This window comes from Zeugodacus cucurbitae, chromosome 6 (genome assembly GCF_028554725.1).
Source record: "Zeugodacus cucurbitae isolate PBARC_wt_2022May chromosome 6, idZeuCucr1.2, whole genome shotgun sequence".
Classification (NCBI taxonomy): domain Eukaryota; kingdom Metazoa; phylum Arthropoda; class Insecta; order Diptera; family Tephritidae; genus Zeugodacus; species Zeugodacus cucurbitae.
In genome coordinates this window covers 9,874,728-9,889,906 of record NC_071671.1, presented here as the reverse complement: position 1 = coordinate 9,889,906, position 15,179 = coordinate 9,874,728, and the positions used below count along the sequence as shown (strand labels likewise).

Here is a 15,179-nt window from a genome sequence, read left to right as displayed (position 1 = left end):
ATGTATGTCTGTATGTGCATGTGTCTGTGTTTTAAGCAAACAATAGTTGTACAAATAAATTGTGTGTGCTTTCGTGTTCTGTTTAGCCGCAGCGCAACAACAGCAATTGGACTGATATGGCTTTCATTTGGTTTATGTTATTTTCTAAATACAGACTTACATACATACAGAATTATATATATTGACATATACATATATATATATGTATATATATCAACTTGTAAGCACATTTTAAAATTTGCTATTTGTTTTTCGAGAATTCTTCCAGTCTCAAGCGGCGCGATTTGCGGCACATGTAGCGTTATACCACACAGATAAGCGCACTATTGAAATATGCATACGAAGTTCGCTTGCTGCTGCTTATAAATCTGCTCAAATTGATATTTCATTATTTCATGTCCAATGTTTGCTTGTTTTTACACACTTTAACTGATTTAGTTGTATTACAAGGGCGTGAGACTTGACTTTATTGTTGTTATTAGTGTAATTATTTTAATTTTATTTCTTATTTCAGTTATTACTTGGCGTACAAAATTCACTTTATCCGTAATTATTTGGTTTTGTAAAATTGTTGTTGTACAACAAATACGCTTTACACACTCTTTCACTTGAATTTAGTAGCGCACAAACACTATATAATTTTCTTGAATATTTATTTTTATGTACGGGCTCAGTAATGATATGGTAATTGCTGATTTGTTTTTTTTTTTTTTGGCAATTACTGGCGCGACGGCGACAATAATGAGGCTAGCGGGCGGCAAACACGCATTAAAATATAGAGACACGGAGTGGAATGTGAAAAGGGTTAAAAAAAAAAACTTTTTAGAAAATTATGTGTAAATTTGAGATATTTTAATTTCAAATTTTTAAAATCAAAATTTTTTCAATTTGGTTTTTATTACATTATTTTATGTCCAATTTATGCGATTTTTTATATATAGTACATTTATTTTTTATGGCATTAATTATTTCACTTTTTAATATTTTTACTGTTTTTTTTTTTTAATTTAATAATTTTTTTAATTAAAATTTTTTAAATAAATTTTTTTAAATTATTATTTTTAATTAATTTTTTTTTAATTAAAAATTTTGAAATAAATTTTTTAAAATTATTTTTAATTAATTTTTTAATTAATTATTATTTTTTAAATAATTTTTTTTTTAATTCAAATTTTTTAAATAAATTGTTTTTTTATTACAATATTTCATGTCAAATTTATGCGATTTTTTATGTGTAGTACATTTATTTTTTATGGCATTAAATTATTATTTCACTTTTTAATATTTTTACTAAGTTTTTTTTTTAATTTAATAATTTTTTTTAATTAAAATTTTTTAAATACATTTTTTTAAATTATTATTTTTAATTAATTTTTTTTTAATTAAAAATTTTGAAATTAATTTTTTAAAATTATTTTTAATTAATTTTTTTTAACTATTATTTTTTAAATAAATTTTTTTAATTCAAATTTTTTAAATAAATTTTTTTTTTATTACAATATTTCATGTCAAATTTATGCGATTTTTTATATACATTTATTTTTTATGGCTTTAAATTATTATTTCACTTTTTAATATTTTTACCAAGTTTTTTGTTGTTTTTTTAGTTCTAATTAATTTTTTTAATTAAAATTTTTTAAATAAATTTTTTTAAATTATTATTTTTTAATTAAATTTTTTTTAATTATTATTTTTTAAATAAATGTTTTTTAATTACAATTTTTTAAATAAATTTTTTTAAATTATTATTTTTTAATTAAATTTTTTTTAAGTAATATTTTTTAAATAAATTTTTTTAATTAAAATTTTTTAAATACATTTTTTTTAAGTAATATTTTTTAAATAAATTTTTTTAATTAAAATTTTTTAAATAAATTTTTTTAATTATTTTTTTTTAATTTACATTTTTTTTCTTTTAATTATTATATTTTTATGAAAATTTTTTTAATCTTTTTTGTTTTGAGTTAATTACAATTTTTTATTTTTATCAGCTGATTCAAAAAACCTGTTTCATAATTTCATAATTTTACATTATATTTTCACTATACAATATTCTTGTAGCAAAAATATTTTTATTTTCCATAAATAAAAGCCACCTTTTCACCACATTTCTCGCATAATTTACATACTTTTACTTTTTTAGTAAAATAATTTCACTAAAACCCGAAAAAAGGATTCTGTTATCACTTCATTAATGCGCGTAGTTAATTGTGCAAACTCTACCGCGTAATATGCTCCGCAATTGCTCTCGTGTACGCACAGCGAATGGCGCGACAACACTGAGTTGAGGCAAGCTTTTGACAGTTGCTTTTACAGCGACGCTGCCTCCAGCAACGCCAACGTCAACGCCAACACCGACGCCACAGTCGCAGCCGAAGTCAATGTCGGCGACTGGCAAGGTCGATACGACAACGGTAACGAGCGGCACAACAACAGCGTACGACGAGAGTCGACTGCACGCCACATGCGTCTTCCTAAAGCAACACAGCTCAGAGAGGGGTGGGAGGAAGTGCTGGTGGGTGGTTGGTGGGTTGTTTGGGGCAGTCAGCGAAGCATCCTAAATGTAAACAAACAACAACGGCTGCAGCACTCGGGCGGCAGCAAAGCGCAAAGCGTCGTGAAATGAGCAATCATTGTGGCGAAGCGACGACGACGAGCTATAGGCAGAGAGCAGCACATAGAGCGGCGTTAGTCGCGTCTAACCGAAACGTCCGACAGACTGTGCTGTTTCGCCGACGTTGAGAAGGTTAAGTTGCTCGCTTGCTGCGTTGCGGTTATGAAAAATTGAGCTCCATCAACTGGCGACTACCAGCGTTTGCCAAATGCGGCGAATTTCGTGTGAGCTGCAGCATTGTTTGCGGTCGCGTAGCAATTGTGTTATTGTTGTCATTTGTTTTTTTGCTCATTCTAAGTGTTGCGTTGGGTAAATAAACAAAAAGTAACAAATAAATAAACAGAAGAGAGGAACAAAATTAGCAATTGCAAGTTCATGCCTCTTTTTTTTGCTTTTTTGCTGATTGTTTGCAGTTGTGTTTGTAGTTGTTGATGTTGGTTAAAGAAAACACTTTGCTTTGACGAAGCTTATCGCACTTTTGGAGATGTATTCATATATATATATATATGTATATAAATACATACAATAAAAAAAATAAAATAAAATAAAAAAATTAAATAAAATAAATAAAATAAAATAAAATAAAATAAAATAAAATAAAATAAAAAATTAAATAAAATTAAATTAAATTAAATTAGATAAATTACAATAAAATAAAATAAAATTAAATAAAAAATTAAATGAAATGAAATTAAATTAAATAAATAAAATAAAATAAAATAAAAATAAAATAAAATTAAATTAAATAAATTACAATAAAAAAAATTTAATTTATTCATGCCAATTCTCAAAAAATATGTGAAAGAAATTTTGCTTGAAAGGCAATTGGAAAAGCTAGTAAGTGTTTACCCTTTTGTATCCCCAAAATTCCCAATCAATAATCTTCCATTATATAAAATAATTTGGAAATTTAAGCAAAACCCGCTTCTATGCTTTCACAGTCTCTCTGTGAAACCTTATCATACCATATTCAAGGCAATTTGCACGTACATGTCGTATGAGTAACATTTCGTTATAACTAAAGTAGTGAATACATACAAATGTTACGTATACGCACTGCCTTACACTGCTTGTGAAAATCAAACTATGCATTGTATGGAAAGCATGCAATTATATTGAACACAATAGCAATGAGTTTATATAAACAAACAATAAACTCATTTCACTGCTCAATATAAGTAATTATCAAAGAGAAATTATAGTTTTCGTGAAAAATATATATATTAGTAACAGTAACAGCCTACTTGCCGTCAACTCCCACTAATTCCAGCAATCGCCCACGAGATTATAGTATTTTGGGCATTTAATTGCACGCTAAACTCAAAAGCACCGATTGCTGTGTGTGCACACTGAGGTACAGGCGGCAGAAGCAGAGGTGAAAAAGTACACGAAATTTGTTGGTGGAGGGTAAAGGCAAGGCAACGGGCGAGAATTGTAATTATTTCTGCCACATTTCATTGCTCGTTTAATATCACCTGCAAAGTTACAACATTTTCTTCCAGAATTTTTCTTCTACGCAAAAAAAAATCCCCACAAAGCAAGGACGCAAAGTGGCAGATATAAAGAAGAAGTAACAGAAAACAATTTCAATTATTATTGTTTTAGGCCCGTAGGCGCATTCAATGGAAAGTCTGACTAAGTCGCTGCCATTGTGATTGTTTTTCAGGCACACATACACACATACATGCACGTGGGCGAGTTAAACGAACGATTTCGTTGATGCTGCTGGACTGCTGCTCTGTTTGCGGAGGAGCGACTGGGCAGAAGCTAATTATTTTCCACTTAAAACACTTGAACGCTTGCGATGGGGTGACTAGCGGTAATACAAAAATAAAAAATAATAATAAAAAACAACAACAAAAACAAACACATTGGTGGAAAAGTTACAGATACAGACACACATACATACAGGTGTATCTAAGCCCGTGCACGTGTACTCAGCAAAGTTGTGCAAATACAACGGTTGAGCAGAATTACCGTTAGCAAATATTATTTTGACAGCGTTCAGTGCTGCGCTTCGCATTAAAAGGAAATCTAAAGTTGCGTAAGAGCTGACGAAATATTTAAAATAAATAAAAAACTGGCGGCGCTCGCATGTAATCGTTGTTATGCAAATGAGTTGCAGCTACGACGTTTTAAAAGGAATAAAACAAACTTAAACAGAATTAGATTGCTTGGAGACATTTTTTTTGTTTGTCGAAAATGTGCGGTAACTTTTGCGTGAGTTTTTAGACTGAGAGTTGAGAAATAAAAAAAGCAAATATATTCATTTAGTGGATGTAGTGTTAGTTAGGGGAAGTGATTAGGAATAATTTTAAAGCTTTCTTGAAAAAATTTAATAACATTTACTTTTTCAAAAAAATTATAAAGATGTAGATCTAACCACGTAAAATATTTTAGATTATTTAAATTATTAACTATACGGACGATTCGAAATTTTAATTAAAATTTTCGCAAAAAAATTAAATAATTTGTATTCAATTATATTTCAATAACCTTAATATATATGTTAGAATCCCAAAATAACTTGATTTAAATTATTTTAAACTAGTTGAGAATTCAACGTCAAGTATAATGGCCTTTTCGCATAGCCAACTTAATTTAATACATTAAAATTATAATTGAGAAAGCAATTTTGGCCTTTCACACAGCCGGCTACTCAATTAACGTTCAGTTGTTATAATTTGTATTCAATTAAATTTCAAAAACCTTAATAGATATGTTAGAATCCCAAAATAACTTGATTTAAATTATTTTAAACTATTTGAGAATTCCACGTCTTTGCCTTTTCGCACAGCCAAATTAATTTAATACATTAAAATTATAATTGAGAAAGCAATTTTGGCCTTTCACACAGCCGGCTACTCAATTAACGATCAATTGTTATACATCTTTGCTGTTCATAAGTTTCATCAACTGATTGCATTTTATCAATAACCACAACCAAATTTCTAGCGTGGATAACTGGAACTCTATTTTCAACTCGATTTGTATTCGATCAAAAATTAATGTAGTAGAAAGCCACTTTTCTTTTGCATGGTAAATCGATCTAAATCAGGACTTTAATTGAACAAAGGCCAGTTAATTGTACAATTAACTCCTGTGCGATAAGTCTATAAGAGATTAACGTAACATTTAGTTAAAAAGCATAAACTAGCAAATTCATAGTTTATATTACTCCAGAAGGTACTTTAGAACACCCTGTTGTTTGAGATTTTGCTGAGCTTCTAAAAGCTTTAAAGATGTTGAGAGTGTTTGAAAAAATAATAATTTAAATTTAAGGATTGCAACATTTCACACATAAAAATATAAAATGTTTTGCAATTTAAGCTACAAAATTACAAAATTGAAAATTAAAAAAAAAATAAAAAATTGCAAAATTGAATAAATATCATTCATCCCACAAATATGCAAGAAATATAGCACAAATGAAAGTCAACAAAAAAGGAAATAAATTGGCAACAAAAGCACACATACACGCATAATTAGCCCACATATTGAACGCTGTCTTGGTAAAACGGATATGGGGAACGTGGGAGAATGCTCAAACATACAAAGAGTGTGGCATTAGCCAATGAGTGGGTTCATTGAATGGCGTGCGAGCGTTCCAGGTGGTGGTGGCACGCAACAACAAAGCATAAAATGCGAAGTACAAAATATTTGTAAACAAATTACTGTAGAGCAATTGATGATTGAGTGTAGCTTATTGGCTATGAAATGGCAGATTGCGATATCATAGCTATTTAATAGTTGCAATAAAGTGCAAGAATGGACAATTAAAAGCGTGATATTCAATGATGAAAATTATATACAAACTGAGTGTGTGCAGCACCAAAGCAAAATCAATTTGTCTGTGCTCAATCCTCAACAGTCTTCTACTTACACTAGCCACTATGCACTAAGCTTTAGATCTTGTATATATATAGTCATATAGACATATAATATACTTGTTGTATTTATTGCCTTAACCCTCGCTGGCTGCTGAGTTCAATGTGTCATCAGCATCGTTCAATATTTTTATTACTTTTCGTTAGTATTTATTTGGTTCGAATATTTATTTGCATTGGCGCAAGAGAAGAATTCATGACTAATCTCAAACCTTTGCTGCTACGTGACACTGGCCAAATGTAAGGGCTAATAAAATTTGTAATGCAAATATACAAAGGAAACGGCTACGTGTGGCGGAAATAACGTCAAATTACTGACTGTGCGATTTATATTTGTGTATTACCAATTTTTTGAATTTTCTTATTTATTTTAAAATGGCATGATGCTATACAGTAATCAATGACTACTTATTTACATGCGCTTTTCATTAATTAATTTGCAATTAATATAATATTTCTTGTGGGATAAATTAATACTTTAATTTAAATTTATTTAATTAGTCAGTTGAAAATATAGATTTGTGTTTTCACTCATAACATTGTAAACAACTCGGCTGGATATTAAACCTAAAACTAACTTTTTCCGGGAGATTGTGTCTTAAGGCGAATATTTTCGATTTTCGAAAAACGGAGAACATACATATGACTCAATCTCCCGGAAAAATTTTTGCTTCCGCCGTTTTCCAATAGATGTCTCTAGGGTCAAGCACTGGTCGATTAAATCGATTAAATCGTTTTATATCGATCTTGGACATTTGTGTCAACATTAACCCAACAAAATATTTGTAGAGATCTGTTTGCATCCCAAACTTATTCTCAACTGAAAATGTCACTTTTTGAGCCGAATTCTCGAAGTTTGTGGGAATATCTCTAGGGTCAAGCACTGGTCGATTAAATCGATGAAATCGTTTTATATCGATCTTGGACATTTGTGTCAACATTAAACCAACAAAATATTTGTAGAGATCTGTTTGCATCCCAAACTTATTCTCAACTGAAAATGTCACTTTTTGAGCCGAATTCTCGACATTTGCGGGAAATTTTGCTTTTCTTTTTTAATTCCAAGAAAAGTGCGGCTGAGGCCCATCGACATTTGTAAACGTTTATATTAAAAAAAAAAAAAATGGCGGAAGCAAAGTTGTAGACCTAATATTTGGTCCAATACCCAGAAAAAAGTTGATTTTGCCGTATAGTGTAAGACATCAGCCCTTTTGGTGGCAACTCTTTCTAAAATAACTAAACTCATCAACTATTACAAAAATGTTGCTCAGTGGTTTCGTGGTCTTCAGGAAGCATATATACATAAATATTTATATCCACTTTTATACATGTTTTTATATGTATATACATAGTTATATAGATAAAAGATCTAACATAATAAAATATGTCATAATGTTATATATACGAATATAACCGTAATTATAATTTGTATGAAACAAGCTACTCATCTACTCATCAACAACAAACAGTTACAAGTGTGTATATATGTAAATTGTTTCGTCAAGGAGTAAGCACTACAACGTTCGAGCGCCGACAGTGGTAATGGCGCGTGAAATTAGAAAATTAATTTGTCAATATTTATACATACAAACATACATTTTGGGGCATGTCTTACAATTTCAAAGGAATTATAAAAATAAATACGTGTGTAACCACAAAGGCAACGGGGAAATATTTCAAAGAACGCATAGCCTAGAAATGTGCCGCGTTATTTAAATACTCAACGCTTAGAATTCACTCAGCTTAAATAAGTTTAAGAAAACGGAAATTAATATGTCTACTTTTAGGCGCAGCAACCAGCATGAAATTCATTTAAGTAGCGTTAAAAGATTATATCCAACATCAAAACGTGCGAAACCAACTTTTTCACAGCAGCTCTACTGTTAAAAATAAATCAATAAAGAAATATTGAATAAAATCTCTGTTGCGAGAGTTAATCGATGAAGTTTGAGCGCAATGTGACAATAGAGTACGCTGAAGACACGTTTCTTAACCTTTGAAGGCGATAAGCGAATGACCAAAATGGAATAAACAGTTAAATATCGAAAAAGTTATTGAACTTGAAATAGTGTGCGACTGAGAGAAGCGTATACGTGACACATGAATAAATGTTTTGGCAGAAATGCGGTTGCATACGTGAATTGGCTACTTAAATAGTGCGGACTATCACTAAATCACAGGCTGAGAGCAACAGCCTCTGTTAATTCGCTAAAGTTTTAATCATGGAACTTTAACCCTTTAAGGCACACATATATATCTATTCAGGAGATCTACGTAAATATGTGCAAGAACAGGTTCATAGTTTTCTATATGAGCATTAGAAATTTGTGTTCGAAAAGCGAAAATCTCTAATTTATGCTGGAGAAATATACATTTTACTGTAGACATATGGTTGACACACTTTTCGGGTCTCCCATTCGTTTGAATTATGGAAATCTTCTTGCTCCTCAGCTATACAGTTATCGTATTTTTCATCAGCATCATTTAAAAGCAACAATATCTAAATATCAATGACTTTGGGGAGCACAACAAGTAACTTTGAGATTACAATCTCGTGCTGAGGCCGGAAGCAATGCAATAAAATGAAATTCCACTTAAATATGACAAAAAGGGAAGATTTTTATCAAGCTAACAAGTTTGAATGCGGGGAATAATAAAGATTAAGAAAAAGCATGAAACAAAATAAAAAATATAAATCAAAAAAAAATAATAAAATAAAATAAAAATAAATAAAAATTAAATTAAAAAAAATGAAATGAAATGAAATGAAATAAAATAAAACAAAACAAAACAAAATAAAATAAAATAAAATAAAATAAAATAAAATAAAATAAAATAAAATAAAATAAAATAAAATAAAATAAAATAAAATAAAATAAAATAAAATAAAATAAAATAAAATAAAATAAAATAAAATAAAATAAAATAAAATAAAATAAAATAAAATAAAATAAAATAAAATAAAGTAAAATAAAATAAAATAAAATAAAAAATAAACAAAAAAGTAATATAAAAAAATAAATAAAATAAAATAAAATAAAGTAAAAAAAAAATAAAATAAAATAAAATAAAGTAAAAAAAAAAATAAAATAAAATAAAATAAAAAAAAAAATAAATAAAATAAAATAAAATAAAATAAAATAAAATAAAATACAATAAAATAAAATAAAATAAAATAAAATATAATGTAATAAAATAAAATAAAATAAAATAAAATAAAATAAAATAAAGTAAAATAAAATAAAATAAAATAAAATAAAGTAAAATAAAATAAAATAAAAAATAAACAAAAAATTAATATAAAAAAATAAATAAAATAAAATAAAATAAAATAAAATAAAGTAAAAAAATAAAATAAAATAAAATAAAATAAAGTAAAATAAAATAAAATAAAATAAAATAAAATAAAATAAAATAAAGTAAAATAAAATAAAATAAAATAAAAAAAAAAAATAAACAAAAAATTACTATAAAAAAATAAATAATAACAAAATTAAAAAAAAATAAAATAATTAAAAATTTAAAATAATAACATATATATTAAAAATTAAAAAAAAAAAATACAAAAAAAAATGTTTAAACTCAACAAAATACAAGGCACTTAAGTAACTGTCAACGATTTACAAATTCATACAAATAATTTGTTGGTATTTTTTTTGCGGCACAACACACGTGAGGGCGTCAAAAAGTCCGGCGAATACATTTCAAGTGGAAGTGTCAGTGTTTATTTAGAGAAACAAAAAAAGATTTTTCGTTAGCTTTTTCTTGTCTTAAAATACCCAAAGCATTTCTTTGTCAGCCTAAAGCACACGTTTTCGACGAGCAAATAAATATTGTGCAAACATACATACATACATATGAATATATGCAGATATATATTTATAAATACTCAAGTGCATATGTCTTATTTACGATGCTGTGCGACAATCAATCATTAGTGCCGTTAAATAAATGTGCATTCATATATTTCAAGTGTCGCTTTAAAGGCAATTTAACCTTAAATTTGATTTGTTTTGTAAATTACAAATGAACGTACGACTCTTTAGGCTGTGCGGCGGCACTGCTGCACAGCACCCGCTAGTCAACCGCCGCTGTCGACAAGTGAGCGGCATGACAAATGATTCTCACGTCAGCATACGCAGTAGTGCAACACATGCCAACCCTGTAGGAAATGTAGCGCACAGCAAGTTGCGAATAAAAAAATCTTTGGGAGCGAGTGGTTGTCAAGAGAATGGAAAATTTGTACGCTTTTAAATTGTATTATAAAAAATAAAAATCTGATTACAACAATTCAATTGCACAACAAATTTGCTACGATAAGTAACTCAAGCTAACATTGATTTGTATATAAAACAATAATCTAAATTAGAATCAGCGTATTTTGTAATATAGTATTTTATACATATAATCTATATTAACTAAGCATAACCTTTTTGCACAGATAATTTCCACTGCATTATTGAGTAGTTGTCAGCGCTTTGTTTTGCGATTTGAAATTCAATTAATTTTTTATTTGAGCTTTATTTATGTTTTTTCATTTTATTTTTGCCATATGTCATCTCTAGAAAAAACAACAAAGCTGTGAGGGATGCTGTATAAGGAAATTATTACACATGTACTTGGCATTGTTTTTTGTTTTATAAAAAAAAAAAAATCATTTAATTTCATTACCAAATTAGGAAAAGTACAAAGTTGATTTGTAACCGCATTCGAATGCGTGAGGAAAATAGCGTTTACATTCGATTTGTGATTAGATTAGTTGTGCGCACAAAGTGGGTAAGACAGTTAAAACTTGCGTAAATAGAAAATTAGTAATAGTAATTTAGTTATTTTTTAGCTTCGCGTCAATATCTTTAGCAAAAAGAATAAATGTTCTCATATTTTATTTAATTAAAATTTCAAAATAAATATTTATTAGAATACAAGAAACGAGAACAATAAGCTCTTTTTTGTAACGATGTAATACAATATTATTTTCCTTTGATTTTGAAAATTGTTAATTCTTCATACATACATTGATATATAATTTTTTAATTTTTTCAATAATTCCATTTTAATTTTTACAATATTTTATTAAATTGTAATAATTTTTTTTTTACTATTAATATTTAGCAAAATTTATTATCAATATTACTCGTTCTCTTTCATTTAATTTATAGAACTTCAAGTATAAAATTTATTTGTGTTATGCTATTTTTCAGCTTTTTGAACTTTATAAAGTAAATTATTTTATATTGTTTTTTTTTTCAGATTTTTCCACTTTATAAATAAAATTATTTTATATTTTTTTTTATAAATTATTGAATGTTATTAAAATTTATTAAGGATATTTTATATAATTTTTTCAGATTTTCCAACTTTATAGATAAAATTATTTTTTTTAATTATATGAAATTTATTAAAATTTATTTATGATACTTTATATTATTTTTTCCGATTTTTCAAATTTATATATAAAATTATTTTATATTTTTTTTATAAATTATTGAAAAAAAAAATAAAAATGTCATAAATAAATTTTATATAATTTTTTCAACTTTTACAAATTTTTATGTTCATTAAAAATATTTTATGGTTATTTTATTAATCATTGAAATTGATATGTTTATATTTTTTTTTTTATTTTTTTTTATAAGTTATTGAATTTTATTAAAATTTATTTTTAATAGTTTATAAAATTTTTCTAACTTTTAATTTTTTTTTTTTGGTTATTTTATTAATTATTGAAATTGATATTTTATATATTTTTATTTCGCTATTTTTCTTTATTATACTCTCGCAACAAATGTTGCTAAAGAGAGTATTATAGTTTTGTTCACATAACGGTTGTTTGTAACACCCAAAACTAAACGAGTTGGATATAGGGTTATATATACCAAAGTGATCAGGGTGAAGAGTGGAGTTCAAATCCGAATGTCTGTCTGTCCGTCCGTCCGTCTGTGCAAGCTGTAACTTGAGTAAAAATTAAGATATCTTGATGAAACTTGGCACACTTATTTCTTGGCACCATAGGAAGGTTGCTTTCGAAAATGAGCAAAATCGGACCACTGCCACGCCCACAAAATGGCGAAAACCTAAAACACATAAAGTGCCATAACTAAGCCATAAATAAAGCTATGGAAATAAAATTTGGTATGACGGATCGCACTATGAAGGGGCATATGTGGATGTAATTTTTTTGGGGAAGTAGGCGTGGCCCCGCCCCCTACTAAGTTTTTTATACATATCTCGCAAACCAATAAAGCTATATAAACCAAACTTTCTGCAGTCGTTTCTTTTAGCCGTTTCCTAATACAGTCCAAAAATGAAAGAAATCGGATGATAACCACGCCCACCTCCCATACAAAAGTTAGGTTGAAAATTACTAAAAGTGGGTTAACTCACTAACGAAAAACGTCAGAAACACTAAATTTCACATAAGCAATGGCAGATGAAAGCTGCACTCAGGTTTTTTTACAAAATGGAAAATGGGCGTGGCGTCGCCCACTTATGGGTCAAAAACCATATCTCAGGAACTACTCGACCGATTTCAATGAAACTTGGTTTGTAATAGTTTCCTTACATCCCAATGATATGTTGTGAAAATAGGCCAAATCGCTTCACAACCACGCCTACTTCCTATATACCAGAACTTTGAAGACGATCTGAATCGTTTACTTTACAAAATATAAAGTAAGTACTAGTGAAGATATCGGTGCAGAACTTTGCACAAATACTATGTTAATAGTGTGGTAGCCCCATTCTAAAAATCGCCGAAATCGGACCATAGATTTTTAAGGCCCCATTAATCGAACATGAGGGCCTCGGTGCTTCTAACCTAATATTATGATTTCCAAATTTCAATGGACCTTATACAATATATATGACGAATATGTGGGTCAAATTGTGTATTATATAATATTAATAAAGTTTAATAAATATATTGCGAGAGTATAAAATGTTCGGTTACACCCGAACTTAGCCCTTCCTTACTTGTTTATGTTAAATATTTATTTATAATTTTTAATTGTAATTTCTGAAACTAAAATTCATTTCTATAATATTTTGAGGTTATCTTTTAATTTAATTATGTTATAGCATAAATAGTTGAGTTATGGAGTGTTTTAAGATGATTGCGAACAATTTGAATCATTTACTTTTAATTTATTAATAAATTACTTTTAATTTATATAAATAATTTAATGAAACTAAATGATCGGAAATCATCATCAGATAAAAAATATATAGATATATATATCGCAATAATATTATAAAAATCTTCATCTTCTTATATACCAATATATATATATATACTACTTAACAACAGTTTAGAATAATTATCAAATACAATTTCAAGTAATCGGCATATAAAATTATGCACAACATTCCAAAAGTTATGTATAAGCAGTCATACGGTTATCACAACGCCAGATCAGTGCGCTAAGCACAATGCCCTGAAACTCGGCGACCAAATATGAATGAATGAATGAATGAATGAAAAGCTTAATGTGTTTACAAAAAAATGCTACACCGTAGAACTTTGACCCTGTGACAATTAGCATACAAATATATTTTCTAGAGCAATGAATGACAAAGGTAGCACATAACAATAGGCAGCAAATGAAACGGAGAAACTGACGCGACACTAAAAGAACGGGAACAAGGAAAAGCAAAAGCGCACATATTTGTACTAAAATCAAAAAATATGTAAATAGCGGCAGGTCCAGCGCAAATGGCAAGACATACATACAGACGCAATACATCATAAGTATGTAGCACAACAACAAACACTACAAAAGCGCTGTCAACCGCGCACTTTGCTGCTTAAATAAGCGAGATACGAATTATTGTCACCAACAGAGTAGCCTTCAAAGCTGCTGCTGATATATGAGTGCAACAGTGCGTTATAAATGTTGCATACATACAAATAGACAGACAGACATATGTAAATATTTAATTGTTAATGACTTTTGTAGTGGAAATCGAAATTCCTAAAAGCAATTACATACATAAATACATAATTTACCGTTATAAAATATTTTAATATACGCTAATGACAACAGGAAAATTTAAACAAAAATAGAGGAAAATCTGGTCGCACTTTAATTTGAACCCAGCAACTATGATATTATGCCGTCAACTTATTTGCCGGAAAAAATCATAAGACATAAAAATTTGTTATGGCTAGTTTGCTGGTAATGGCGTGTGACACCGCCTTTGATAGCGGAAAACAAGCACGATTCGTTGGCGTGCCACCACTGCGTATGAGTAATGCTGAATGGAGGTGGGTATTCAGAGGTAACTCATACGCCATGTGGCACCACGGGCAGAAAGGGTGGAGAATAGCATTCCAATAAAGGTATGTATGACGACATAGAATAAAAAATATAATTTGCAATGCATGCGAAGGTCAATGTGAAGCGCATTATTAAGTCACTTTGTCTTAACAATAATCGTTGGATAATTCGATGGGAGTAGCATGCAATAATGGCAATGCACACAATTGCAATTATTTGCATGAGTTAAACGGTGGAAATATAGAGAATTTGTAGGCAAACAAATATATTTATATACATACATACATATATGAGGTACATATGTATATTGCAGGAATTTAATTCAATGCAAAACTGTCTACTCATACTATATACAGACCAGTAGACTCACATAAATTAAATATTCACATAAATAAGTATATT

The 15,179-nt window shown here is 28.3% G+C and overlaps 1 protein-coding gene across 3 annotated transcripts in view; it reads right to left on the bottom strand.

The window, feature by feature from the left end:
• Positions 1-15,179, bottom strand: part of LOC105210966 (uncharacterized) — a 254,870-nt gene that overhangs the window by 37,550 nt on the left and 202,141 nt on the right. The window lies entirely within an intron of this gene.